We start from the raw sequence: 10,759 nt of genomic DNA on the forward strand, positions 1-10,759 counted from the left end.
CCAAGTACTCTTTATGATAGAAGTCATAAAATGGTGTTAAAGAAGTAAGTTACATTAATATCAAACCCTTTGACACTCATTTAAGATAATGCATGATCCGGAGGGCTGCAGCGGTGGTGGCAGCACAGCCAACACAGAAATGGTGCCGCTGGTCCATTCCCCATGGACATTCCACCAAGGTGCTTTTCAACCTGTTCATCAATGACCTGGAGTTGGGGTTAAACAGTGAGGTAGCCAAGTTTGCAGATGACACCAAATTATTTAGGGTGGTTAAAACAAAATCGGACTGTGAAGAGCTCCAGAAGGATCTCTAAGTACTGGAAGAATGGGCATTAAAATGGCAAATGAGATTCATTGTGAACAAGTGTAAAGTGATGGATATTGGGGCAAAAAATCCCAACTTCACATATACACTGATGGGATCTGTGCTGGCAGCGACAGACCAAGAAAGGGATCTTGGGGTGGTAGTGGATAGCTCAATGAAGATGTCAACCCAGTGTGCGGCTGCTGTAAAAAAAGCAAATTCCATGCTGGCCATAATTAGACGAGGAATACAGAATAAAACTGCTGATATCATACTGCCCTTGTACAAATCTATGGTGAGGCCACACTTGGAATACTGTGTACAGTTCTGGTCACCACACCTAAAAAAGGATATTACAGAGCTTGAGAAGGTGCAGAAAAGCAAACAAAATGATTAAGGGACTAGAGCAACTGTCCTATGGGGAGCGGTTAGGACGCTTAGGGCTGTTTAGCTTGGAAAGAAGGCGACCGAGGGGAGACATGATAGAGGTCTATAAAATTATGCATGGTTTGGAGAGAGTGGACAGGGAGAAGTTTTTCTCCCTCTCCCATAATACTAGAACACGGGGTCATCTGCTAAAGCTGGAGAGCGAGAGATTCAAAACAGATAAAAGGAAGTATTTTTTCACACAACCCATAGTTAAATTGTGGAACTCCCTGCCCCAGGATGTGGTGATGGCTGTCAGCTTGGAGGGCTTTAAGAGGGGAGTGGACATATTCATGGGGGAGAGGGGTATTCATGGCTATTAGTTAGAATGGATATTGGTCATACTGCATACCTATTCTCTCTAGTATCAGAGGAGCATGCCTATTATTTTGGGTGCGGTGGAACACAGGCAGGATGGTGCTGCTGCACTCGTCTTGTTTGTGGCTTCCTAAAGGCACCTGGTTGGCCACTGTGTGAACAGACTACTGGACTTGATGGGCCTTGGTCTGATCCAGCAGGGCCTTTCTTATGTTCTTATCATGTGCCCCTCCATAAGACATACGTGGCATAGCAAGCATGCTGGAATCCATAGGAACTCTGGCAACACCCATCAATCAAACAATGGCAGCCAATGATGCGAGCATCACACACAGGTGCAACCAATTACTGCCCACTGATCTGGCCACTCCCCCTTGACACCACTCCTCCCTTTCATGGAGACCCAGTCAACGTTGAGGAAAGACCAAGCAACAGTGCAACAGAGACACATATCTTAAGAACACACACACCCCAGCTCATAGGACGCCCACTCCTTCCCTGGCAAAGTCCGGACTGGCAGCAAAAATTCTGCCCACATGCAACCATCCCTGCTCCAAGCCACATACCCTCGAGCCCTGGAAAAAGACCAAAAAAGACAGAAGGGGGTGCACTCCTTCTAGTGGGAAGTGTACTTATTAAAGGTTACCAGTCAGCCAGCAGGAGAGAGAGAGAGAGAATTCAGTTAGGCCCTGGACATTTGTACTTATGTTACCTATTATTAGCAATGTGTGCATGTAAAGTGCCACCAAGTAGCTTCCGCCTCATGAATTAATGACCTCCAAAACATCCTATGACTAACAGCCTTGCTCAGGTCTTGCAAACTGAAGGCTGTGGCTTCCTTTATTGAGTCAATCCATTTCATGTTAGGTCTTCTTTTCCTGTAGCCTGCAACTGTTTCTAGCATTATTGTATTTTCCAGTGACTCTTGTCTTCTCATAAAAACCATACTGGCATATATTTACAGTAGTATACCAGCATCTTGTTGGAATGTTCTATGCTTATTTGTTGTTCTTTCAGGAATTTATTCAACATTTCATCCCTCAGTCACCATATGGGTTGACCCAATACAGCAATTTTTAGAATTCTCTTAAAAACTATTGTCCTCTTAAAAACTTAGATCCAACCACCTATGAATGGAAAACCATTTATGGAAGAGATCTTTGCTAGTCCCCTCCCCCCCTCCCACTCTAGCCCTCTAATTCCAAAGCCTTTTCTGAAAGTTAAGAGGATGGGAAAGAGATGGAATGTGCCATGAGAGCTACAGCAGTTGGAAGGAGGAATGACTGGAAATGTAACCTTTCCTCTTCCATGAGCTCTTGTTGTATTCAACCAAGACATCAATGGACTTTGAAAGGTGAAGCTCTGCTTAGGACAGCACTGTATCTGACTCTTTTTTCCATAATTTCCAATTATTCCAAAAAAAGTTGAACTCAGCGGGACAAGTTAGTCATGTTTAATTTAAGCCCCATTCATTTCAACAGGACTCAAATTTAAATTTCTCTGGATAAAGGCCAATGTGGAAAGGGTATCAGCATTGCCTCTGCAATACCTTCTTTCTTTTAAGCAGAAATACTGGTATCCCATAGCTGAGAAGAGAAATACACCTGCGGCAATTGCAAAGGTTTTGTATCCCCAAGCTTGTTTTACTTCCTTTAGTCAGAGACACCTTTTTCAACTCTAATGGCCTTACACTGGAAGCACCATTATGGAAATAAGTTAGCAGCTGCTCTACATCAATGTTTAGTGAATTAACATCACCCTGTTATCCAGGACAGAAGTAGAATTTTAATGAAGCACAAAAACTGCAAGCATTTCATCACAGAAATATGAAAACATGTGTTTGTTGGGGAAAGTGGGTAGTTTCCACCAGCATCAACTGGCCAGAATTGTGATAAAAATACTCTTTTCCTAATGAGTGGAACTAACAGCACATACTAGGAAGAGATGACAATGACATGGTGGCCCATTATTTCTCATTATGAAATCTTAAAACTATTTTCATGCTGGCTTGACAGAGGTAACTGCAAAGTTTAAGAAATGGTCAATGCAAAAGGAAACAATAAAGGTCCACCATGTGTCTGTGTTGAGTTGCTCTACATTTGTTTTTGTTTTGTTTTTTGGAAGAAGAAGAGTTGGTTTTTATATACCAACTTTCTCTACCACTTAAGGAAGAATCAAACCGGCTTCCCTTCCCCTTCTCACAACAGACACCCTGTGAGGTAGGTGGGGCTGAGAGAGCTCTAAGAGAGCTGTGACTAGCCCAAGGTCACCCAGCTGGCTTCATGTGAAGGAGTGGGGAAACCAACCCGGTTCACCAGATTAGCATCCACTGCTCCAAACCACCACTCTTAACCACTATATCATACTGGCCATAGAATAGCCAGAAATTCATACAAACTCTCCTTGTTTATGGGGGTAGTCCCAATTTTCTGGCACCTGTCCCTGTTAAAATAATGTTCCTATAGCATTTTCCCTGTTTTACGGAGATGTTGAGGGGGGGAGGGTTCTGTAACAATTTTGTTAGTATACACACAAACGCACTAGAGTTCATTCAGTATTTGGATCTCAAAAACTCAGTAAAGGACAGACACGTCTTTACCTTAGTGCTTGTGCAAGTAAATGCATGCTCATAGACACAAAATGTTCACCGTTTTCCTTCCCATAACAGCAATAACCTGCAGAGCATGAATGTTGTTGAATGTTCCAGCTGTTCTATAGCTAGTACAGCCAGATCCATTGTGAAATTAAACATTAGCAAGTTTTTAAAATGGTAATTGTATGGACAGTTTTCTAATGCATCCACTTCAGAACACAGGGCAGGAAGGACTACAGATCCCTCAGTGATCTGTATTGGAACCAGTGCTTTTCAACTTGTTCATAAATTACCTGTAGTTAGAGCTGAATAAGGAGGTGTGACCAAGTTTGCAGATGACACCAAATTATTTATGGTAGTTAGAACAAAAATGGATTGCAAGGAGCTCCAAAAGGATCTCTTCAAACAGGGGGAATGAGCATTTAAATGGCAAAAAAGATTCATTCTGAGCAAGTGTAAAGTGATTAATATTGGGGCAAATAGTCCCAACTTCACAGATACACTGATGGGATCTGAGCTGGCAGCAATAGACCAAGAAATGATCTTGAGGTGGTAGTGGATTTATTTATTTTTTGCCATCAACTCATAGCTGACTCATGGCAACCTCGTAGGGTTTTCAAGGCAAGAGACATTGGGAGGTGGTTTGCTGTTGCCTGCCCCTGTGTCATGATCCTGGTATTCCTTGGAGGTATCCCATCCAAATACTAGCCAGGGCCAACCCTGCTAAGCTTCTGAGATCAGGCAAGATCAGGCTAGCCTGGGCTATCTAGGTCAGGGTAGCTCAATGAAAATGTCGGTCCAATGTGTGACTGTGTGAAATAGGCAAATTGCATGCTGTCCGTAATTAGAACAGGAATAGAGAATTAAACTGCCATTATCATACTGCCCTTATACAAATTTAGGATGAGACCTTGGAATATTGTGTTCAGTTCTGGTCACTGAACCTGAAAAAGGATATAGTAGAGCTTGAAAAGGTACAGAAAAGAACACCAAAATGATAGGGGGCTAGAGCAGCTGCCCTATGAGGATCAGTTAAAATTATAAGGACTATTTATCCTAGAAAAAGGGTGAGTAAGGGGAGACATGATAGAGGTTTATAAAATTATGCATGACATGAAGAGGGTGGAGAGAGTATCTGTCCTGAATCTCCCACCCTTCAGCTTCAATGGATGACCCTAGGTTCTGGTATTTTGGGTTCTAATACTAGAACCCAGAGTCATCCACTGAAGCTGAAGGCTGGGAGATTCAGGACAGACAAAAGGAAGTATTTCTATACACAGCATATAGTTAATTTGTGGAATTTGCTGCCACAGGATGTGGTCACGGCCGCTAACTTGGAAGGCTTTAAAAAGGGAGTGGATAAATGGATGACTGGGCTATCAATGGCCACTAATCATGATGGATATCTATTCCATCCAGTAGCAGAGGTAGCATTCCTCTTTGTATCAGTTGCTAGGGAGCAGAGGCAGAGTGATGCTCTTGCAGTCTGTGGTTTTCCTAGAGGTAGCTGGTTGGCCACTGTGTGAACGGAATGCCAGACTAGATGAGTCATTGGTCTGATCCAGCATGGCTCTTCTTACATTCTTAGTAAACTGCAACTGAATACTGCATACAGCAGATTGAGAAGACTATCCTGCAACACTGGTATGTTCAAGCAATGATCTTTGGTGTAAAAAGATTAATGGTCATACTAGTACTCACAAATGTCCCTATTTTCATCTTTGAAATGCTGGTCTGGAATTATTCCTGTTGGACTTAATATTTGGCTGTTGTTACAACTGGTTGTAAGTTCTAGCAGTTCTCAAGTATTCCTAAATGCACACTGCTAAATCCACAGGTGCTTGAGCAAGAATTATGGGGAATTATAGAAAGTTGGGTTGCTGGAGAGTAATTTCAGATTTCAGTAAAGGGAGACAAAGATTACAGTAAGATTTAAAAGATAAATACATTAGATATATTTGGAGTTATGTGCAAGAAAAGCTATATATTTTAAGTCCTACTTATTTACCCATTTAAAATCTTCTCACACTGAAAGCTAAATCAAGGGTAATTAATTAGGAAGGAAGGCTAAACTTTTAAACTATGCTTTAAAAACTCACTGTGCTTTTAATCCCGTGGCGCAGAGTGGTAAACTGCAGTACTGCAGTCCAAGCTCTGCTCATGACCAGAGTTCGATCCCGACGGAAGTTGGTTTCAGGTAGCTCAAGGTTGACTCAGCCTTCCATCCTTCTGAGGTCGGTCAAATGAGTACCCAGCTTGCTGGGGGTAACGGGAAGATGACTGGGGAAGGCACTGGCAAACCACCCCATAAACAAAGTCTGCCTAGTAAACGTCAGGATGTGACGTCACTCCATGGGTCAGGAATGACTCGGTGCTTGCACAGGGGACCTTTACCTTTTTTTAACTGGGAGGGGGGCTAGGGCAAATTATGATTGCAACAAACCATATAGCTGTACATCCATCACCATCACAGCACAATATTTAGCATGCAGTGCTTCCAGCTCTAATTTCATCAGATTTAACACATCACGACAGCACCTTCTATAAATTGTTATAAGGTAGGATTGCCAACTCTGCTGTGACTTGGCTGGGAGATTTAGAGAGTCATGCCTGGAAAGGATGGAGTTTCAGGGGACTGTGGTGTCACTTCTAGGTGATGCGGTAGGAATTTCTCCATATAGTCTTTCTATGGTCTATACCTAAAGCAGCATGGAAGATATAATATCACTTCCAGATGGAGGGTCAATTGACATGATATCACTTCCTGGTGATGCTCTAAGAATCCCACCATGTATAAAGATTGCGGGATATTCCTAGAGTGTCACCATCGATGCCATCCCCACCCATGGTGTATTTATTATATACATTACAATGGAACAGTCAGTTACCCCCTCAGATATCTGTGTGTATTGATTTAGTCTCACGGGGTATAGTCCCTGCTGGTTACTTCTGTTTGTTAGTTAGAACTGAAGAATGCATGAGTTCCCATGGCCTGAAACCAGTTACTCCCAACCCTGTATCTTCTTGCTAAGAAATGGTTATTGTTTTGAACACACCCATCTCTGCTGTGTGAACCCAAGAGCAGGAACCTGTGAGTACCCTGTTTCTGATCTGCAAGCTAAAGGGAACAGCATTCACACCCATTTTTCTCCATCTCCCCAAATTATCAAGGGCAGGAGACTGACAGGTGGGGGTGCGAGACTGCCACTTGGCAAATGGTAAGCCTAATACAGGGCTCAGCCCAGTTCATTAAGGGCTTAGAGTAGGCTTGCCAACCTCCAGATGAGGCCTGGAGATCTGGAATTCTAACAGATCTCCAGACAACAGAGACCAGTTCCCTGGAGGAACTGGCTGCTTTAAAGGGCAGGCTCTATGGCATTGTAACCCACTGAAGTACCTCCCCAAGCCCTGCCCTCCCCAGGCTCCACACCCAATTCCAGGAGTGTCACAACCTGTAGTTGGCAACCCTAACTTAGAGGGAACATCAGTGCCAAGGCTAACTATTCTCTTACCATTTGGGGAGGCTACAATTTGGAATGGAAAAGCAGCATGGAGAAGGAGTGCTTCCTCTTTTTCGTCTGTGATCACCCAGCTTGGGAAAAACTTTGAATGGGGAAATGGCTGGCACCCCCTTCCATACTCCTCCACCCCCATCCGCTCAAAACTGCAACCTCCTGAATCAGCTATTCTTAACAAATCCAGAAAAGAAGAAGAAATCTTGTTGGGCATAATTCAGTAAATTGTACGTGGTCGGTAGTTTGTTAGTGAAAGGCAAGCTTGCATTAAAGGAAGTTTGTGCCAATAAAGTTCTCCCTTTAAGTCTTAATGAACTGGACCCATCCCCCTGCCCATTTGCAGAATGTGCGTGCACTCATGATGTGTGAAAAATGATGCACTGAAAATGAAAGCATTACGTGCTAAACATAGCGTTGTTATGGTGCTGCGTGTTCTGCTACACATTTTATTGCCATCATAATTTCAGTAAACTACATCTGGCTTCATCAAAGCCTGTCCCCTCAGGTTAAGCATTCTGCATAAAAATATATCCTGGGTGTTGTTGTTTTTTTAAAAAATGTTCCTTCGTTTTATCTTCCTTTTGATGGTTTTTTAAGTTGAATTATTTCTCTCTTTTTTAAAAAAGATTACATTAACACGTTTTTTCTTAATTCTGTCATCTTTTCAACTCCAGCCTTTGTATGAGGTCCTTTTGTAACCTTTTCTTTCAAGTCCTTTTCATGTTCCCTCTCCTTTGTTCCCCCCCCTTTCCCAGAGCCTTTATAGTCATGTTATCCTTTATTTTTAGGCTTTTACCATACAGTTGAAATTAACATTAAGGAATGAAAAGAAGAACCGCATGAGCCACAGCAGTGCAAATCTGAATTTTTGTAAACAAAGAAAGGTGCTGGGCTCTGGTCTCTTTCTCTGAGATGCTGGAGGCCTGGGAAAAAAGAAACAGTCATGTTTGGGTTCGGGGTTTTTTATTTTTTAAAAAGCTACGTACAAGAGTACGTTGTCAGAACAGTCGTTAAAAATCCTGAAAATGGGCTGCTTCATACAGTGAGACTGCATGCTGAATTCCCTTACATACTATGTGAGAATTTATTTTTTGACATGGAGAGGGAGGGGGAATCTCACCTGCCCCTAGACTCCCATGGAACAACGCAGAGCCTCAATACCTAATTCAATTTGTTTTCCCAGAACCGACTCACTGTTACATAACATGAAGTATTATTGTCTAAATTTGTTAATGCTGATTTATGGACAAATTGACTCTTTTGTATAAAGATGCCTAAAAGCCACTATCTCCTTTATAAATCAGCATTACCTGAGAGAGACTGTTTCCAACTGAGGAGACAGATGTAGCCAATCAATACAAGGAATTTGATGGATAGTGTTTCCCGTCACCATTAACCAAGCATATCTACAGACACGCCATCTCATACTCCCTCTTTTATTTTCCTTTTCCCTTTTTGCAGCTGAGGATTCGAATTAGAGGCCCTAAACTATGAAATTGATCTTTCCCAGGTGTAAGCAATTTATTTTCTTCAGGATCGATCCTGCAAAGTGTTCTATGACCCCATTGTTAACGGACACTGAGTACCAGGAGACAAGCTAGGAGGGCAGATCCCCCATTGAAACTAGTTGCCCATAACAGGCTTTACATCTGCTATCAGATACACCTTTTATTTTATTTTTAAAAGTTCATTCATTTGTATTTGCTTTAAGTTAGAAATTGGTAGCTGGGAGCCCCTAAGATAAAGACAAGCCTATTAGAAAAGGAATCTGATCAACAAGCTGCCAACCTTTGTATGTATAAGCAGGAAGTAAAATAGAAGAAAATCCATGCCTCTTCAGATTCTAAGAGTGCAATCCTAAGGGGGGGTTGTTGTGGCGGGTTTGAAGATAGCGCAGTTGTACAGCTTCCTGGGTGGCTTACTTCCAAGCACAGCAAGCTGAAAATGCTATTTTCAAAAAAAAAAAAAAACCATTCCATAGGGTTTCACGGGGCTGGGCCATCAATTTTGCAGGCGCAAGTTCATGCCTGGGAAAGGGGGTGTTCCTGGGGCAAAAGGGCTTAGTGGCTGCCCCCGGGAACACCCCCTTTGTCACTGGAGCAAGCTCCCACAGTAGCTGCAGTTGTGCCCAGGTGAGCTGCTACCACTGTTGTAAGTGGCCCTGTGCTGTGTAGGTGCCACTTGGCGTAAGTACCAGCAGTGCCAGGTCAGGAGTCACGCTGGCTCCTCAGCTGATTTCCCCCTCCCTTCAGGAATGAGCTGCCCAAAATAGAGGAGGGGTGTACCAAAAATTAAGATAAGTGTTGTGTTGATTGGCCCCTTTAAATGACCTATTAACAAATCTAATTGTTGACCAGGTGTTAAATTAGCCTTAAGAAGCTGCATATTAGGCAGATATCAATAGGTAGCATTTGCACCATTTTGGATTTCCCAGGAAAGGGGAAGGGTAGGTGTGATGCCAGTGTGAAGTAGTAGTAACTATGTTGGACTAGGTACAGGGAAGCCAGGTTCAATTCCTCATTCATTCATGAAGCCTGTTGTGAAACCTGTAGTTAGTCACTTTCACTCAGGCTAACCGGCTCCACAGGATTGTTGTGTGGATAAAATGGAAAAGTGCCACATAGCCTTAGCTCATTGAAAAAGTATATGATACAAATGAAGTGACTTGAAATATATGATAAAGGAAGTGACTTGAAGTGGATAGACTAGCTGGCCTGTAAGCCTTCTTCTGACTCTAGGACTCTACGTGAGCAATCCTAAACTGGTCTACTCAGAAAACCGAATGGAATTTATTCCCAGGAAAGTGTTTTTAGAATTGCAGCCTATAACATGCTTTGCATGCTGAAGGTCCCAAATTAAATGACTTCTGGTAGCTAATGTTCAGAAAGACCTTTCTCTTTCTGAGGCTCTAGAGCAGGGCTTCTTAAACCTTTTCCACTCACAACCCCTTTTCACCCAAGAGTTATTTATGCGACCCCGGGTATCTAGGTATGTAAAATAGGTATACAAATCAAACATTTACTGATAATAAATCATAAAGAAATTTATTTTTAAACAATTCTTTGGTATACATATAATTTTACCATTTACTGTTGCCAAATTTTCCGCGACCCCTACATTCAGTTACATGACCTCATATGGGGCTACAACCCACAGTTTAAGAAGCTTTGCTCTAGAGAGCTGCTATCCGTCAGAGTAGACAGTGCTGAGATAGATGGCAGCTTCATGTGTTCAGATATGGCCTGTTGATTTCAGCTTGCTACATATCTGTTAAAGGCACAGAAGAAGCCTTTTTCCATTAAACAACAACTTTAAGGAGGAGCTCATTGAATCATTCTGACCAGAGATATGCTGCATCCTCCTTGTTATGTTCTACAGATATACAGTCTTATGCCATTATTTAAAAATCATACCACTGACCACTCCATACCCTGCTTGTTGTTGATGTAGGCCCTTTGCTAAACTGGGTAGGGATTGCCCTACAAGTCAGCTAACACTTTAATGTACTGGTTGTAAGATCTTCCATGACTGAAGTTCTCAGCTACAAAACTCCTGCTGTTTTCCAGCCCTTTTTTATTACTTTATCAGCCCCAAAACATCTGC

Source organism: Euleptes europaea, chromosome 3 (assembly GCF_029931775.1).
Source record: "Euleptes europaea isolate rEulEur1 chromosome 3, rEulEur1.hap1, whole genome shotgun sequence".
Taxonomy (NCBI): domain Eukaryota; kingdom Metazoa; phylum Chordata; class Lepidosauria; order Squamata; family Sphaerodactylidae; genus Euleptes; species Euleptes europaea.